This window comes from Ranitomeya imitator, chromosome 5 (genome assembly GCF_032444005.1).
Source record: "Ranitomeya imitator isolate aRanImi1 chromosome 5, aRanImi1.pri, whole genome shotgun sequence".
NCBI classification, from domain to species: Eukaryota; Metazoa; Chordata; class Amphibia; order Anura; family Dendrobatidae; genus Ranitomeya; species Ranitomeya imitator.
In genome coordinates this window covers 595,417,954-595,437,791 of record NC_091286.1, presented here as the reverse complement: position 1 = coordinate 595,437,791, position 19,838 = coordinate 595,417,954, and positions in this window count along the sequence as shown.

The window sequence follows — 19,838 nt, the reverse complement described above, 5'->3', positions numbered from 1 at the left end:
ATGATGCTCCATACTGTATAATGGCCACACATGATGCTCCATACTGTATAATGGCCACACATGATGCTCCATACTGTATAATGACCCCACATAATGTTCAATACTGTATAATGGCCACACATGATGCTCAATACTGTATAATGGCCACACATGATGCTCAATACTGTATAGCGGCCTCACAGTGCTCTATACTGTATAAAGGCCACACACAGTTCTCCATACTGTATAATGATCCCACATGAAGGTCAATACTGTATAATGGCCACACATGATGCTCCATAGTGTATAATGGCCACACATGATGCTTCGTACTGTATAATGGCCACACATGATGCTCCATACTGTATAATGACCCCACATGATGTTCAATACTGTATAATGGCCCCACATGATGCTCAATACTGTATAATGGCCACACATGATGCTCCATACTGTATAATGGCCACACATGATGCTCCATACTGTATAATGGCCACACATGATGCTCCATACTGTATAATGGCCACACATGATGCTCCATACTGTATAATGACCCCACATGATGCTCAATACTATATAATGGCCACACATGATGCTCCATACTGTATAATGGTCACACATGATGCTCCACACTGTGTAATGGCCACACATGATGCTCAATACTGTATAATGCCCCCCTCCCATCTTGTATGCATGGCTTATCTCCCCCCATCCTGTCTGCATGGCTCATATTCCCCCTCTTGTATGCTTGGCTCATCTCCCTCCCATCCCATATGCATTGCTCATATCCCCCCATCCTGTATGCATAGCTCATATCCCCCTCCTGTATGCATGGCTCATCTCCCTCCCATCCCATATGCATGGCTCATATTCCCCCACTCCATACTGTATAAGGACCCCACATGATGCTCAAAACTGTATAATGGCCACACATGATGCTCCATACTGTATAATGGTCACACATGATGCTCAATACTGTATAATGGCCACACAGTGCTCTATTCTGTATAATGGCCACACACACTTCTCCATACTGTATAATGATCCCACATGATGCTCAATACTGTATAATGGCCACAGATGATGCTCCATACTGTATAATGACCCCACATGATGCTCCATACTGTATAATGGTCACACATGATGCTCAATACTGTATAATGGCCACACATGATGCTCCATAGTGTATAATGGCCACACATGATGCTTCATACTGTATAATGGCCACACATGATGCTCCATACTGTATAATAGCCACACATGATGATCCATACTGTATAATGGCCACACATGATGCTCTATACTTTATAATGACCCCACATGATGTTCAATACTGTATAATGGCCCCACATGATGCTCAATATTGTATAATGGCCACACATGATGCGTCATACTGTATAATGGCCACACATGATGCTCCATACTGTATAATGGCCACACATGATGCTCCGTACTGTATAATGACCCCACATGATGTTCAATACTGTATAATGGCCCCACATGATGCTCAATACTGTATAATGGCCATACATGATGCTCCATACTGTATAATGACCACACATGATGCTCCATACTGTATAATGGCCACAGATGATGCTCAATACTGTATAATGACCACACATGATGCTCCATACTGTATAATGGTCACACATGATGCTCAATACTGTATAATGGCCACACAGTGCTCTATTCTGTATAATGGCCACACACACTTTTCCATACTGTATAATGATCCCACATGATGCTCAATACTGTATAATGGCCACACATGATGCTCCATAGTGTATAATGGCCACACATGATGCTTCATACTGTATAATGGCCACACATGATGCTCCATACTGTATAATAGCCACACATGATGATCCATACTGTATAATGACCCCACATGATGTTCAATACTGTATAATGGCCCCACGTGATGCTCAATACTGTATAATGGCCACACATGATGCTTCATACTGTATAATGGCCACACATGATGCTCCATACTGTATAATGGCCACACATGATGCTCCATACTGTATAATGACCCCACATGATGTTCAATACTGTATAATGGCCCCACATGATGCTCAATACTGTATAATGGCCACACATGATGCTCCATACTGTATAATGGCCACACATGATGCTCCAAACTGTATAATGGCCACAGATGATGCTCCATACTGTATAATGACCCCACATGATGCTCAATACTGTATAATGGCCACACATGATGCTCCATACTGTATAATGGTCACACATGATGCTCCACACTGTGTAATGGCCACACAGTGCTCTATACTGTATAATGGCCACATATGATGCTCCATACTTTATAATGACCCCACATGATGCTCAATACTGTATAATGCCCCCCTCCCATCTTGTATGCATGGCTCATCTCCCCCCCATCCTGTGTGCATGGCTCATATTCCCCCTCTTGTATGCATGGCTCACATTCCTCCCCCCCTCCTGTATGCATGGGTCATCTCCCTCCCATCCCGTATGCATTGCTCATATCCCCCCATCCTGTATTCATAGCTCATATCCCCCCTCCTGTATGCATGGCTCATCTCCCTCCCATCCCATATGCATGGCTCATATTCCCCCCTCCTGTATGCATGGCTCATATGCCCCCACTCCTGTATGCATGGCTCATCTCCCTCCCATCCCATATGCATGGCTCATATTCTCCCCCACAGCCCCACCTGTATGCATGGTTCATATTCCCCCCCGTATGCATGGCTCATATTCCCCCTGTATGCATGGCTCATATTCCCTCCCCCTCCTGTATGCATGGCTCATATCCCCCCCTCCTGTATGCATGGCTCATATTCTCCCCCTCCTGTATGCATGGCTCATATTCCCCCCCTCCTACATGCATGGCTTATATTCCCCCCTCCTGTATGCATGGCTCATATTCCCCCCTCCTGTATGCATGGCTCATATTCCCCCCCTCCTGTATGCATGGCTCATATCCCCCCTCCTGTATGCATGGCTCATATTCCCCCCCTCCTGTTTACATGGCTCATATTCCCCCCCCCTCCTGTATGCATGGCTCATATTCCCCCTCCTCCTGCATGCATGGCTCATATCCCCCCTCCTGTATGCATGGCTCATATCCCCCCTCCTGTATGCATGGCTCATATTCCCCCCTCCTGTATGCATGGCTCATATCCCCCCTCCTCCTGTATGCCTGGCTCATATCCTCCCTCCTGTATGCATGGCTCATATCCCCCCCCTCCTGAATGCATGGCTTATATTCCCCCTCTGTATGCATGGATCATATCCCCCCTCCTCCTGTATGCATGGCTCATATCCCTCCTCCTGTATGCATAGCTCATATTCCCCCCTCCTCCTGTATGAATGGCTCATATTCCCCCTTCTTGTATGCATGGCTCATATTCCCCCCTCCTCCTGTATGCATGGCTCATATCCCCCCTCTCCTGTATGCATGGATCATGTCCCTCCCATCCCATATGCATGGCTCATCTCCCTGCCATCCCATATGCATGGCTCATATTCCGCCCTCCCCCCCCGCATGCATGGCTCATCTCTCAACCCCCCCGCTCCCGCTCCCATCTTGCATGGCTCGGCTTACCGTCCTCCTTCATTCCCCCGTCCCCTGTCCCCCCGTCTCTCATACTCACCTGTCCCACACCGCGTGGCCACGCCGAACATCCCTCTAGCTTTGTCCCGACTCCCGGTGCAGCACCTTCTTCCTGCGTGAGGGTCATGTGGTACCGCTCATTAAGGTCATGAATATGCCCATTTTCATGACCTTAATGAGCGGTACCATGTGACCACTCACTCAGGTCAGCTGTAGATGCTGAGACCAGGCATCGCTGGAGCAGGGTGAGTATGACATCTTCAAGGAGGGTGGGTGGGAGGTGGGCGGGCATGACGTCTTCAAGGAGGGTGGGTGGGGGGGCTGGGGGCGGGTGGTCGGTCGGGAGGTGACCCAGGACTTAAATAAATTTAAAAAAAAACCCTTGCTCAGGTGCCGCCCCCCGCATCATCCCGCCCTAGGCACGTGCCCTCAAGTGCCTAGTGGCAAATACGGCCCTGACTAGAGGACTAGGTGTCGCTTGCCGGGCTGTCCACAAACTGTGTAACCCCGCCCTCACCACTGATTGGCAGCTAGCTTCGCGGGTTATACACACCTTAGCATTTGAGCTCTGCTACATCTACAGAAAGAGAAAACAGGGATTTTTATCAAAGCTGCATCAAACAGTCCAGTAAGTGACACATCACTAGATTCAGGGTCTCTGCTGCTATGTTATGCTGCTCTCAGATTCCATAGCAAAAACATGGTGACAGACTCCCTTTAACCCCTTTACCCCCAGGGGGGGTTTGCACATTATGTACCGGGACAATTTTTACAATTCTGACCACTGTCCTTTATGAGGTTATAACTCTGGAACGCTTCAACGGATCCTGCTGATTCTGACATTGTTTTCTCATGACATATTGTACTTCATGATAGTGGTAAGATTTCTTTGATATTACCTGCGTTTATTTGTGAAAAAAACGGAAACATGGCGAAAATTTTGAAAATTTCGCAATTTTCCAACTTTGAATTTTTATGCAATTAAATCACAGAGATATGTCACACAAAATACTTAATAAGTAACATTTCCCACATGTCTACTTTACATCAGCACAATTTTGGAACCAAAATTTTTTTTCGTTAGGGAGTTATAAGGGTTAAAATTTGACCAGCAATTTCTCATTTTTACAACACCATTTTATTTTAGGGACCACATCTCATTTGAAGTCATTTTGAGGGGTCTATATGATAGAAAATACCCAAGTGTGACACCATTCTAAAAGCTGCACCCCTCAAGGTTCTCAAAACCACATTCAAGAAGTTTATTAACCCTTCAGGTGTTTCACAGGAATTTTTGGAATGTTTAAATAAAAATGAACATTTAACTTTTTTTCACAAAAAATTTACTTCAGCTCCAATTTGTTTTATTTTGCCAAGAGTTACAGGAGAAAATGGACCGCAAACCTTGTTGTACAATTTGTCCTGAGTACGCCGATACCCCATAAGTGGAGGTAAACCACTGTTTGGGCGCATGACAGAGCGCGGAAGGGAAGGAGCGCCATTTGACTTTTTAATGCAAAATTGACTGGAATTGAGATGGGACGCCATGTTGCGTTTGGAGAGCCACTGATGTGCCTAAACATTGAAACCCCCCACAAGTGACACCATTTTGGAAAGTAGACCCCCTAAGGAACTTATCTAGAGTTGTGGTGAGCACTTTGACCCACCAAGTGCTTCACAGAAGTTTATAATGCAGAACCGTAAAAATAAAAAATATTTTTATTTTCACAAAAATTATCTTTTCGCCCCCAATTTTTTATTTTCCCAATGGTAAGAGAAGAAATTGGAACCAAAAAGTTGTTTCACAATTTGTCCTGAGTACTCTGATACCCCATATGTGGGGGTAAACCACTGTTTGGGCGCATAGGAGACCTCGGAAGGGAAGGAGCGCCGTTTGACCTTTCAATGCAAAATTGATAGGAATTGAAATGGGACGCCATATTGCGTTTGAAGAGCCACTGATGTGCCTAAACATTGAAACCCCCCACAAGTGACACCATTTTGGAAAGTAGACCCCCTAAGGAACTTATCTAGAGGTGTGGTGAGCACTTTGACCCACCAAGTGCTTCACAGAAGTTTATAATGCTGAACCGTAAAAATAAAGAATAATTTTTGTGAAAAAAATGATCATTTCGCCCCCAATTTTTTATTTTCCCAATGGTAAGAGAAGAAATTGGAACCAAAAAGTTGTTGTACACTTTGTCCTGAGTACGCTGATACCCCATATGTGGGGGTAAACCACTGTTTGGGCGCATGGGAGAGCTCGGAAGGGAAGGAGCACCGTTTGACTTTTCAATGCAAAATTCACAGGAATTGAGATGAGACGCCATGTTGCGTTTGGAGAACCACTGATGTGCCTAAATACTGAAACCCCCCACAACTGACACCATTTTGGAAAGTAGACCCCATAAGGAACTTATCTAGATGTGTGGTGAGCACTTTGACCCACCAAGAGCTTCACAGAAGTTTATAATGCAGAGCCGTAAAAATAAAACAAAAATTTTTTCCCACAAATATTATTTTTTAGCCCCCAGTTTTGTATTTTCCCAAGGGTAGCAGGAGAAATTGGACCCCAAAATTTGTTGTGCAATTTGTCCTGAGTGCGCTGATACCCCATATGTGGGGGGAACCACCGTTTGGGCCATGGGAAGGCTCGGAAGGGAAGGAGCGCTATTTGAAATACAAACTTAGATGGAATGGTCTGCAGGCGTCACATTGCGTTTGCAGAGCCCCTAATGTACCTAAACACTAGAAACCCCCTACAAGTGACCCCATATTGGAAACTAGACCCCCAAATGAACTTATCTAGATGTGTTGTGAGAACTTTGAGCCCCCAAGTGTTTCACTACAGTTTCTAACGCAGAGCCGTGAAAAAAAAAAAATTCCCCCCAAAATTATTTTTTAGCCCCCAGTTTTGTATTTTCTCGAGGGTAACAGGAGAAATTGGACCCCAAAATTTGTTGTCCAATTTGTCCTGAGTGCGCTGATGCCCCATATGTGGGGAGGAACCACCGTTTGGGCGCATGGGAGGGCTCGGAAGGGAAGCAGCGCCATTTGGAATGCAGACTTAGATGGAATGGTCTGCAGGCGTCACATTGCGTTTGCAGAGCCCCTAATGTACCTAAACAGTAGAAACCCCCCACAAGTGACCCCATATTGGAAACTAGACCCCCCCACGAACTTATCTAGATGTGTTGTGAGAACTTTGAGCCTCCAAGTGTTTCACTACAGTTTATAACGCAGAGCAGTGAAAATTAAAAAATCTTTTTTTTCCCACAAAACTTATTTTTTAGCCCCCAGTTTTGTATTTTCCCAAGGGTAACAGGAGAAATTGGACCCTAAAATTTGTTGTCCAATTTGTCCTGAGTACGCTGATACCCCATATGTTGGGGTAAACTCCTGTTTGGGCACACGGGAGAGCTCGGAAGGGAAGGAGCACTGTTTTACTTTTTCAACGCAGAATTGGCTGGAATTGAGATCGGACGCCATGTCGCGTTTGGAGAGCCCCTGATGTGTCTAAACAGTGGAAGCCCCCCAATTATAACTGAAACCCTAATCCAAACACACCCCTAACCCTAATTCCAACGGTAACCCTAACCACACCTCTAACCCAGACACACCCCTAACCCTAATCCCAACCCTATTCCCAACCGCAAATGTAATCCAAACCCTAACCCTAACTTTAGCCCCATCCCTAACTGTAGCCTTAACCCTAACTGTAGCCTTATCCCTAACTGTAGCCTTAACCCTAACTGTAGCCTTTACCCTAACTGTAGCCTTAACCCTAGCCCTAACCCTAGCCCTAACCATAACCCTAGCCCTAACCCTAGCCCTAACCCTAGCCCTAACCCTAACCCTAGCCCTAGCCCTAACCCTAACCCTAGCCCTAACCCTAACCCTAGCCCTAGCCCTAACCCTAATGGGAAAATGGAAATAAATACATTTTTTAAATGTTTTTTATTTTTCCCTAACTAAGGGGGTAATGAAGGGGGGTTTGATTTACTTTTATAGCGGGTTTTTTAGCGGATTTTTATGATTGGCAGCCGTCACTCACTGAAAGACGCTTTCTATTGCAAAAAATATTTTTTGCGTTACCACATTTTGAGAGCTATAATTTTTCCATATTTGAGTCCACAGAGTCATGTGAGGTCTTGTTTTTTGCGGGATGAGTTGACGTTTTTATTGGTAACACTTTCGGGCACGTGACATTTTTTGATCGCTTTTTATTCCAATTTTTGTGAGGCAGAATTAGCAAAAAACAGCTATTCATGAATTTCTTTTGGGGGAGGCGTTTATACCGTTCTGCGTTTGGTAAAATTGATAAAGCAGTTTTATTCTTCGGGTCAGTACGATTACAGCGACACCTCATTTATATCATTTTTTTATGTTTTGGCGCTTTTATACGATAAAAACTATTTTATAGAAAAAATAATTATTTTTGCATCGCTTTATTCTGAGGACTATAACTTTTTTATTTTTTTGCTGATGTTGCTGTATGGCAGCTCTTTTTTTGCGGGACAAGATGACGCTTTCAGCGGTACCATGGTTATTTATATCTGTCTTTTTGATCGCGTGATATTCCACTTTTTGTTTGGCGGTATGATAATAAAGCGTTGTTTTTTGCCTCGTTTTTTTTTTTTTTTCTTACGGTGTTTACTGAAGGGGTTAACTAGTGGGCCAGTTTTATAGGTCGGGTCGTTACGGACGCGGCGATACTAAATATGTGTACTTTTATTGTTTTGTTTTTTTTATTTAGATAAAGAAATGTATTTATGGGAATAATATTTTTTTTTTTTTTCATTATTTAGGATTTTTTTTTTTTTTTTTTTACACACTTGTAAAAAATTTTTTTTTACTTTTTTACTTTGTCCCAGGGGAAGACAATACAGATCAGTGATCTGCCAGTTTGCACAGCACTCTGACAGATCACCGATCTGTCAAACAGCGCTGCAGCGTTACCAAGTGCCTGCTCTGAGCAGGCACTTGGTAAGCCGACTCCCTCCCTGCAGGACCCGGATCCGCGGCCATCTTGGATCCGGGACTTGCTGCAGGGAGGAGGTAAGAGACCCCCGGAGCAACGTGATCACATCGCGTTGCTGCGGGGGTCTCAGGAAAGCCCGCAGGGAGCCCCCTCCCTGCACGATGCTTCCCTGCACGATGCTTCCCTGCACCGCCGGCACATCGCGATCATGTTCGATCGCGGTGTGCCGGGGGTTAATGTGCCGGGGGCGGTCTGTGACCGCTCCTGGCACATAGTGCCGGATGTCAGCTGCGATAAGCAGCTGACACCCGGCCGCGCTCCCCCCGTGAGCGCGGCCGATCGCCTATGACGTACTATTCCGGCCTTGGGAAGTAAAGCCCACCCCACATGGACGGAATAGTATGTCTAATGGCAGAAAGGGGTTAAAAAGAGTTTTTCAGTGCAAAAGTAGATTTTAAAGTGAGCCCATCTCCATGTAGGACAGCTTTCCGTGAGAAGAAGCTGACCTGAGCTATTTTTAATAGGTAAATTTAGCACTCAGTACACTGTAGGTGGCAAAATACACCATCACTCAGTCCATCTGGCAACTCAGCTCCTCCCTACACAATTTACAATGATTTAGCTTCATTTAAGCCAGCACCGTCCATAACTGAGGGATGTCGCTCGAGACCACCCTCGGTGCACCAAGGACCTACTTTTCATTCTCTTGAAAAGTATCCCATGGATTTAGAAACGACTAAAATTGTATGTTTATTCTCGAGGAAAGCTGTCCTACCTGGAGATGTGCTTTTGTCATAACATAATTCTGCTCTGACTGCAGAGTTCTAGCAGAACTTTTCTACACCAGGGGCAAAAGGTACAAAATACTGCTCTCACGTTGTATCTAAATACCTTGTCCAAACCAAAGTGGCTTTCTGACACTCAGGACCCAAGGCAAATGCCTTAGTAGCCCATTGGCAGCTATGTCTCTGCTAACAGTTTCTTTTTTTTCCATCCAGTAGCTAAGATAATAGGAACAAGTCTCCTCTCTCCAAGGACCCTATAACACCCGCATGGTCTACCTCTATAACACACATGTCAAACATTGGCCCAATATGGCACTCAGGGTGAGTGTATTTGGCCCACGACACCATTCGTTCCCCTGCCCGCCATCATACTTTCAACTGTATCGACATCCTGACGCTTTCTCCCCATCATTCTCCCTCTGTGTCTGATGTCTCAGCGCTGCGGGTGCAATTAAATCACTACAACACACCCGCTATGCCCAGCAGTGTCGAGCAGTGCAGAGGCTGAGAGCACTCACTTCCGAGACCGGAGCGGTGGGGAAACAAGGAGAGGAGAGGTGAGTATTTTTTTTTTTAAATGTTGGCCATTATACAGTACTAGATAGTGGCCCGATTCTAACGCATCGGGTATTCTAGAATATGCATGTCCCCGTAGTATATGGACAATGATGATTCCAGAATTTGCGGCAGACTGTGCCCGTCGCTGATTGGTCGAGGCAACCTTTATGACATCATCATCGCCATGGCAACCATTATGACATCTACGTCGATACTGTGCCCGTTGCTGATTGGTCGAGGCGAATTCGCGGCAGACTGTGCCCGTCGCTGATTGGTCGAGGCAACATTTATGACATCATCGTCGCCATGCTGTGCCCGTCGCTGATTGGTCGAGGCCTGGCGGCCTCGACCAATCAGAGACACGGGAATTCCAGGACAGACAGACAGAGAGAAAAACCCTTAGACAATTATATATATAGATGGAGGACTATTTGGGGCTATTATACTGTACTATCAGGGGTTCATTACACTGTATCGGGTACAATATGGGGTACATGTATGGGGTACATTATGGGGTACATATGGGATACATTACACTGTGGAATACATTATACTGTATCAATAACAGGAATTGAAGCTCTAGAGAGATAGTTTGCATATTCCTGGTGCATTCTGGGAAGAATTAAGGAACGCCACGAGTCTGAGGATCTTTTGGTGTAGTTGGATCGAGCTGCTTGAAGGAAATCGTCAAACCAGGAACCTGAGCTTGAGGGAGATAATTTGTAATTTCCTGTTGCATTCTAGGAAGACTGAAGAGTCACCATGAGTTTAAGAATCTTTACGGCAATTCCACATAAATTCATTTTGTTCAACATGGAGAAGGAGATTATTCATATGGTGTGCTATTTGTTTACAGACTTGTCAGAAAAACACAAAGTTTACGTGGCAGAAATGCAAGCTTGTGACTCTGTTATAGAAAAAGGTCTTCAGGAGAACATAGATACACTGAAGCTCAAAGAAGATCAGGATTTCCTTGACAGAGCATAAGAATCTCTTCTGAATGTTGCAAAAGAAGAACTTTTCAGTGTTCCTGCAGAAACTAATGACAGAGTAGAAATAACTATTCAGATTGTTCGAGAAGTACATTTTAATGGAAATGGAAGCATTTAACTCAAAGAAGCAGATGGATGTGAAGGCAGTGAGCACCTATACCGCTGGAAAAACGCTACCAGGCTCTCACGCAGGACAACTATAAAGATGTTCATCGAAAAGTGCTTTGCACACAAAGAACACTCCAAGAAGAAATCAGAAGCCTCTTGAAACGAGAAAAAGAAGTACTCTAGTGAAGAAGAAAAGGGGAGTCATGATCATGGGGGATTCCCTACTGAGAGGAAAAGAGACCCCTATCTGCTGACCAGACATTACCTCATGAGAAGTGTGCTGTCTTCCAGGTGCCCAAATCAAAGATGTGTGAGAGTATCAATACTCTTCAGTAGGGTTGAGCGAAACGGGTCGAACATTTTCAAAAGTCGCCGACTTTTGGCGAAGTCGAGTTTCATGAAACCCGATCCGACCCCTGTGCGTGGTCGGCCATGCGGTACGCGACTTTCGCGCCAAAGTCGCGTTTCAATGACGCGAAAAGCGCCATTTCTCAGCCAATGAAGGTAAACGCAGAGTGTGGGCAGCGTGATGACATAGGTCCTGGTCCCCACCATCTTAGAGAAGGGCATTGCAGTGATTGGCTTGCTGTCTGCGGCGTCACAGGGGCTATAAAGGGGAGTTCCCGCCGACCGCCATGTTACTGCTGCTGATCTGAGCTTAGGGAGAGGTTGCTGCCGCTTCGTCAGAAGCAGGGATAGCGTTAGGCAGGGTCCATTAACCACAAAACCGCTTGTGCTGTAGCGATTTCCACTGCCCAACACCACCTTCGGTGTGCAGGGACAGTGGAAGCTCCTTTTTTTTTTTTTTTCCTCAGCGCTGTAGCTCATTGGGCTGCCCTAGAAGGCTCCCTGATAGCTGCATTGCTGTGTGTACGCCGCTGTGCAAACCAACTGCTTTTTTCAAAGCACAAATCCTCTTGTTCCTTCCTTTCTGCACAGCTATCTTGTTTGTTTGTCCACACTTTTTATTTAATTTGTGCATCAGTCCACTCCTTATTGCTGCCTGCCATACCTGGCTGAGATTACTGCAGGGAGATAGTAATTGAAGGACAGTTCCTTTTTTTTTTGGTGGGAGATTAAGATTGACATTTCTGCTAGAGTGCCATCTCTGTCTGTGTCATCTCTCACTCAGTGGGCCATAGAAAGCCTATTTATTTTTTTGCTTGATTTGGGTTCCAAAATCTACCAGAAAAAATCACAACATCAATCAGTGGGAGAAAAATATTGGCCTCAGGGCTTGTGTGCCACTCCTTACTCCTGTGTGTGCCATCTCTCACTCAGTGGGCCATAGAAAGCCTATTAATTTTTTTGCTTGATTTGGGTTCTAAATTCTACCTGAAAAAATCAATAAATCAATCAGTGGGAGATTAATATTGGCCTTTGGGCTTGTGTGCCAGTCCTAAGCGTGCCATCTCTCTCTCTCTCAGATAGTGGGCCATAGAAAGCCTATTTTTTTATTATTTTATTGGGTTTATAAATTTTCCCTGGAAAAAAAAAAAGTGGGAGATTAATATTGGCCTCTGGGCTTGTGTGCCAGTCCTGAGCGTGCCATCTCTCTCACAAATAGTGGGCCATAGAAAGCCTATTTATTTTTTTGGTTGATTTGGGTTCATAATTCTACCTGAAAAAATCAATCAATCAATCAGTGGGAGATTAGTATTGGCCTTTGGGCTTGTGTGCCAGTCCTAAGCGTGCCATCTCTCTCTCTCAGATAGTGGGCCATAGAAAGCCTATTTATTATTATTTTTTTTATTGGGTTTATAAATTTTCCCTGGAAAAAAAAAAAAAGTGGGAGATTAATATTGGCCTCTGGGCTTGTGTGCCAATCCTGAGCGTGCCATCTCTCTCACAAATAGTGGGCCATAGAAAGCCTATTTATTTTTTGGGTTGATTTGGGTTCCTAATTCTACCTGAAAAAATCAATCAATCAATCAGTGGGAGAAAAATATTGGCCTCAGGGCTTGTGTGCCACTCCTTACTCCTGTGTGTGCCATCTCTCACTCAGTGGGCCATAGAAAGCCTATTAATTTTTTTGCTTGATTTGGGTTCTAAATTCTACCTGAAAAAATCATTAAATCAATCAGTGGGAGATTAATATTGGGCTTTGGGCTTGTGTGCCAGTCCTAAGCGTGCCATCTCTCTCTCTCAGATAGTGGGCCATAGAAAGCCTATTTATTATTATTTTTTTTATTGGGTTTATAAATTTTCCCTGGAAAAAAAAAAATGGGAGATTAATATTGGCCTCTGGGCTTGTGTGCCAGTCCTGAGCGTGCCATCTCTCTCACAAATAGTGGGCCATAGAAAGCCTATTAATTTTTTTGCTTGATTTGGGTTCCAAAATCTACCTGAAAAAAATCACTAAATCAATCAGTGGGAGATTAATATTGGCCTCTGGGCTTGTGTGCCACTCCTGACTCCTGTGTGCGTCATCTGTCACTCAGTGGGCCCTAGAAAGCCTATTTTTTGTTTTATTTGTTTTCTAAATTCTCCCTGAAACAATCATTTTATTTTCTTTGGTTTCTAAATTATTCCTGAAAAAAATCATTTTTTTGGTATTTTTTTTTCTCTCAAGTCTCCCTGAAAAAAAAAAAAAAAAAAAAATCTGTGGGAGATTCATATTGCCCCTTCTGCTTGTGTGCCAGTCTTGACTCCTGGGTGTGCCATCTCTCTCTCTCTCCCCAATTGTGGGCCATAGAAAGCCTATTAATTTTTTTGCTTGATTTGTGTTCCAAAATCTACCGAAAAAAATCACTAAATCAATCAGTGGGAGATTAATATTGGCCTCTGGACTTGTGTGCCACTCCTGACTCCTGTGTGCGTCATCTGTCACTCAGTGGGCCCTAGAAAGCCTATTTTTTGTTTTATTTGTTTTCTAAATTCTCCCTGAAACAATCATTTTATTTTCTTTGGTTTCTAAATTATTCCTGAAAAAAATCATTTTTTTGGTATTTTTTTTTCTCTCAAGTCTCCCTGAAAAAAAAAAAAAAAAAAAAATCTGTGGGAGATTCATATTGCCCCTTCTGCTTGTGTGCCAGTCTTGACTCCTGTGTGTGCCATCTCTCTCTCTCTCCCCAATTGTGGGCCATAGAAAGCCTATTAATTTTTTTGCTTGATTTGTGTTCCAAAATCTACCTGAAAAAAATCACTAAATCAATCAGTGGGAGATTAATATTGGCCTCTGGGCTTGTGTGCCACTCCTGACTCCTGTGTGCGTCATCTGTCACTCAGTGGGCCCTAGAAAGCCTATTTTTTGTTTTATTTGTTTTCTAAATTCTCCCTGAAACAATCATTTTATTTTCTTTGGTTTCTAAATTATTCCTGAAAAAAATCATTTTTTTTGTATTTTTTTTTCTCTCAAGTCTCCCTGAAAAAAAAAAAAAAAAAATCTGTGGGAGATTCATATTGCCCCTTCTGCTTGTGTGCCAGTCTTGACTCCTGGGTGTGCCATCTCTCTCTCTCTCCCCAATTGTGGGCCATAGAAAGCCTATTAATTTTTTTGCTTGATTTGGGTTCCAAAATCTACCAAAAAAAATAACTAAATCAATCGGTGGGAGATTAATATTGGCCTCTGGGCTTGTGTGCCACTCCTGACTCCTGTGTGCGTCCTCTCTCACTCAGTGGGCCCTACAAAGCCTTTTTTTTTTTTTTTTCCTAAATTCTCCCTGAAACAATCATTTCATTTTATTTGTTTTATAAATTCTTCTGTAAAAAATAATTTTTTTTAATTTTTTTTTTTCTGAAGTCTCCCTTTTAAAAAAAACAAACACAAATCAGTGGGAGATAAATATTTACATTTGCGCTTCAGTGACAGTTCTGCGTGTGTGCCATCTCATTTGTTGCCAACAACAACAGAGTGTGTAACATTGTGGCTGATTTTCGTTGTGGTCTCACCCACCTGTAAAGGGGTAGCTAAATCATACTGAAGTTATAGCTCACCGTGTAAGTTGTGTGACAGCAACAAATACCGTTCGTTTGTTAACGTTTTTAAAACAATGAGGAAGTCTGGTGGAAGAGGTCGTGGCCGGGGGCGTTCATTGTCAGCTGGTAATGAGGGTAGTGGTAGTGGTGGAGCATCAGCTGGTCGTGGGAAAAAAAATATTGCACCTAAGTCTGGAGCTGTGGAGCCAGGTTCGTCGTCTGGCTACACAAGGCCTCGAACGCTCCCTTTTCTGGGAGTAGGAAAACCGCTTTTAAAGCCGGAGCAGCAAGAGCAAGTTTTGGCTTATCTTGCTGACTCAGCCTCTAGCTCTTTTGCCTCCTCTCGTGAAACTGGTAAATGTCAAAGCAGCGCGTCGTTAGTGGATGTTCACGGTCAGGGACAAGTCGCTTCCTTGTCCTCTTCAGCAAAAACAACAACAGAGAAGAATGCAGCAGGCGACACAACGGGTTACTCCATGGAGCTCTTTACACATACCGTCCCTGGCTTAGAAAGTGAAGCAGTTAACAGTCCATGCCCATTACAAGTTGAATCTGACATGGAGTGCACTGATGCACAGCCACAGCCAGACTACTATCCTGGTCCTTTGACTCAGACCACAACATTGCCATCGCAGGGTGCTGATCAAGAATCAGACCCTGATGAGACTATGTTGCCCCATCACGAACGCTATACCACCGACCGCCACGGTGACACAGACGAAGTTGCACACGAGCTACAAGAAGAGGTAATAGATGACCCAGTTCTTGACCCCGATTGGCAGCCATTGTGGGAACAGGGTGCAGGCGGCAGCAGTTCTGAAGCGGAGGAGGAGGGGCCGCAGCAGGCATCAACATCGCAACAGGTTCCATCTGCCGGGCCCGTATCTTGCCCAAAACGCGTGGCAAAGCTAAAACCTGTTGGAGGACAGCGTGGCCATCCGGTTAAAGCTCAGTCTGCAATGCCTGAAAAGGTATCCGATGCTAGAAAGAGTGCAGTCTGGCATTTTTTTAAACAACATCCAATTGATCAGCGCAAAGTCATCTGTCAAAAATGTTCAACTACCTTAAGCAGAGGACAGAATCTGAAAAGTCTCAATACAAGTTGCATGCATAGACATTTAACCACCATGCATTTGCAAGCCTGGACTAACTACCAAACGTCCCTTAAGGTTGTAGCACCCTCGGCCAATGAAGCTAGTCAGCAACGCAACATCCCTTCCGGCAGTGTAGGGCCACCATTTTCCACACCACCTGCAGTATCTGTGCAGGTTTCTTTGCCAGGCCAAAGCCGTCAGGGTCAGGGAATCACCAGTTTCGTAGTAGGAAACACTGCATCTAGGGCACCGGTGGCAACAATACCATCTCCCACCGTCTCTCAGTCTGCCATGTCCACCGGTACCCCCGCTAGTTCCACGATCTCCAGCTCTCCAGTCCAGCTCACCCTACATGAGACTATGGTTAGAAAAAGGAAGTACTTAGCCTCGCATCCGCGTACACAGGGTTTGAACGCACACATAGCTAGACTAATCTCGTTAGAGATGATGCCCTACCGGTTAGTTGAAAGCGAAGCTTTCAAAGCCCTGATGGACTACGCTGTACCACGCTACGAGCTACCCAGTCGACACTTTTTTTCCAGAAAAGCCATCCCAGCCCTCCACCAGCATGTTAAAGAGCGCATCGTCCATGCACTCAGGCAATCTGTGAGCACAAAGGTGCACCTGACAACAGATGCATGGACCAGTAGGCATGGCCAGGGACGTTACATGTCCATCACGGCACACTGGTTAAATGTGGTGGATGCAGGGTCCACAGGGGACAGCAAGTTTGGGACAGTTCTGCCTAGCCCACGGTCTAGGAAACAATTGGCTGTAGCCGTTCGCACCCCCTCCTCCTCCTCTTCGTCCTCCTGCAGAAGCGAGAGCTCGTCCACAGACCGCAGTCGCACAACCACTCCATCCGCAGCTGCCACTGTTGCACACCAGGTCTCCCATTATGGGGCAGCTACTGGCAAACGTCAGCAGGCTGTATTGGCTATGAAGTGTTTGGGCGACAACAGACACACCGCGGAAGTTCTGTCCGAGTTCTTGCAGAAAGAAACGCAGTCGTGGCTGGGCACTGTAGATCTTGAGGCAGGCAAGGTAGTGAGTGATAACGGAAGGAATTTCATGGCTGCCATCTCCCTTTCCCAACTGAAACACATTCCTTGCCTGGCTCACACCTTAAACCTGGTGGTGCAGTGCTTCCTGAAAAGTTATCCGGGGTTATCCGACCTGCTCCTCAAAGTGTGTGGACTTTGCTCACATATCCGCCGTTCGCCCGTACACTCCAGCCGTATGCAGACCTATCAGCGTTCTTTGAACCTTCCCCAGCATCGCCTAATCATAGACGTTGCAACAAGGTGGAACTCAACACTGCACATGCTTCAGAGACTGTGTGAACAGAGGCGGGCTGTTATGTTTTTGTGGGAGGATACACATACACGGGCAGGCAGTAGGATGGCAGACATGGAGTTGTCAGGTGTGCAGTGGTCGAAGATTCAAGACATGTGTCAAGTCCTTCAGTGTTTTGAGGAATGCACACGGCTGGTTAGTGCAGACAACGCCATAATAAGTATGAGCATCCCCCTAATGCGTCTGCTGATGCAAAGTTTGACGCACATAAAGGATCAGGCGTCTGCAGCTGAGGAAGAGGAAAGCCTTGATGACAGTCAGCCATTGTGTGGCCAGGGCAGTGTACAGGACGAGGTAGCGGGCGAAGAGGAGGAGGAGGACGAGGAGGATGATGGGGATGATTATATTTTTAATGAGGAAGCTTTTCCGGGGCCACTGGAAATTGGTGGCGCGGCAAGGCCGGGTTCTGGTTTTTTGAGGGACACAAGTGACGTGGATTTGCCTGAAACTGCCCCTCAACCAAGCACAACCGCAGATTTGAGAACTGGAACTTTGGCCCACATGGCGGATTATGCCTTACGTATCCTCAAAAGGGACACACGCATAACTAAAATGATGAATGATGACGATTACTGGTTGGCCTGCCTCCTTGATCCTCGCTATAAAGGCAAATTGCAAAATATAATGCCACATGAGAACTTGGAACTAATATTAGCAACCAAACAATCAACTCTTGTTGACCGTTTGCTTCTGGCATTCCCTGCACACAGCGCCCGTGATCGTTCTCACACGAGCTGCAGGGGCCAGCAGACCAGAGGAGTTAGAGGGGCAGAAATCAGAAGTGGCGTTGGCCAGAGGGGTTTTCTGACCAGGTTGTGGAGTGATTTTGCAATGACCGCAGACAGGACAGGTACTGCAGCATCAATTCAAAGTGACAGGAGACAACATTTGTCCAGTATGGTTACAAACTATTTTTCATCCCTTATCGATGTTCTCCCTCAACCGTCATTCCCATTTGATTACTGGGCATCAAAATTAGACACCTGGCCAGAATTGGCAGAATATGCATTGCAGGAGCTTGCTTGCCCGGCAGCTAGTGTCCTATCGGAAAGAGTATTCAGTGCTGCAGGTTCAATACTAACAGAAAAAAGGACTCGTCTGGCTACCCAAAATGGAGATGATCTAACCTTCATTAAAATGAACCACAACTGGATTTCGAAATCTTTTGCCCCACCTTGCCCGGCTGACACCTAGCTTTCCTATGAAAAGGTCTTGCCTGTGGACTATTCTGAATGCCTTTTCCAATCTCGTAATTTTCAGCACCTGATTGTCCAGCATACGACATGTTTACACCTCACTAAATGGCCAAACTCCCCACACGGGGCCGTGGTATCGACACTTGGCGACAGCACCCGTGAGAGTGCAGTTTGTCTGAAGAGTTGGGTGAGCCCGCTTTTGGTCGACGGCACTGCCACTGGGTCCCTCCTAGTACAATAAAGTGTCTCTGGCGGTGGTGGTGCGCACCCAACGTCAGACACACCGTTGTAATATGAGGGGCCCTGGGCCTGTACCGCCGGCCACAAGACAGTTTCCCCCCACCCCAGCTCAAACAGTGCTCTACCACTTGCAAAATAATCTCACAGCTCCACCAATGTTTAGTCTATGCGCTGACATCCTTCAATGCCTGCCACTGACAATACCATTGTATTGACATTTTTGTTATGTTAGGCCTTCGATGCCTGTCTGTGGTCACTCCTTCCACTAGGCCTCCACTGACCACACCACTGCTGCCCGTGTACCCCTGGAACCAATTTAAAATTGCCTACAGCCATGTGTTATTATTTTAGGTCTTCGATGCCTGTCTGCGGTCACTCCTTCCACTAGGCCTCCACTGACCACACCACTGCTGCCCGTGTACCCCTGGAACCAATTTAAAATTGCCTACAGCCATGTGTTATTATTTTAGGCCTTCGATGCCTGCCTGCGGTCCATTCTTTCAACTACTACTACACTGACCAGGTCACTGCTGCCCGTGTACCCCTGGAACCAATTTAAAATTGCCTACAGCCATGTGTTATTATTTTAGGCCTTCGATGCCTGTCTGCGGTCACTCCTTCCACTAGGCCTCCACTGACCACACCACTGCTGCCCGTGTACCCCTGGAACCAATTTAAAATTGCCTACAGGCAGCCCAATTTTTTTATTTTAGGCCTTCGATGCCTGTCTGCGGTCCATTCTTTCAACTACTACTACACTGACCAGGGCACTGCTGCCCGTGTACCCCTGGAACCAACATCAGAAAATATAAAAATAAGTATTTTGCTTACAAAAAAGAAAATACTGGAGAGATATCAAATGCAGACATTTTAACATTAAAAACAAACACACAACTAAAATCTGGTACAGTACTAAAAATGGCCACCAGCTACAATTACTTTCTCCTGCAAGTAGTTAACTGAAAGGTTTTTTCAATTGAAAACACACATATGGCATCCACCGAGTGTTGTCCTGTCGCGTCTTCTTTATATT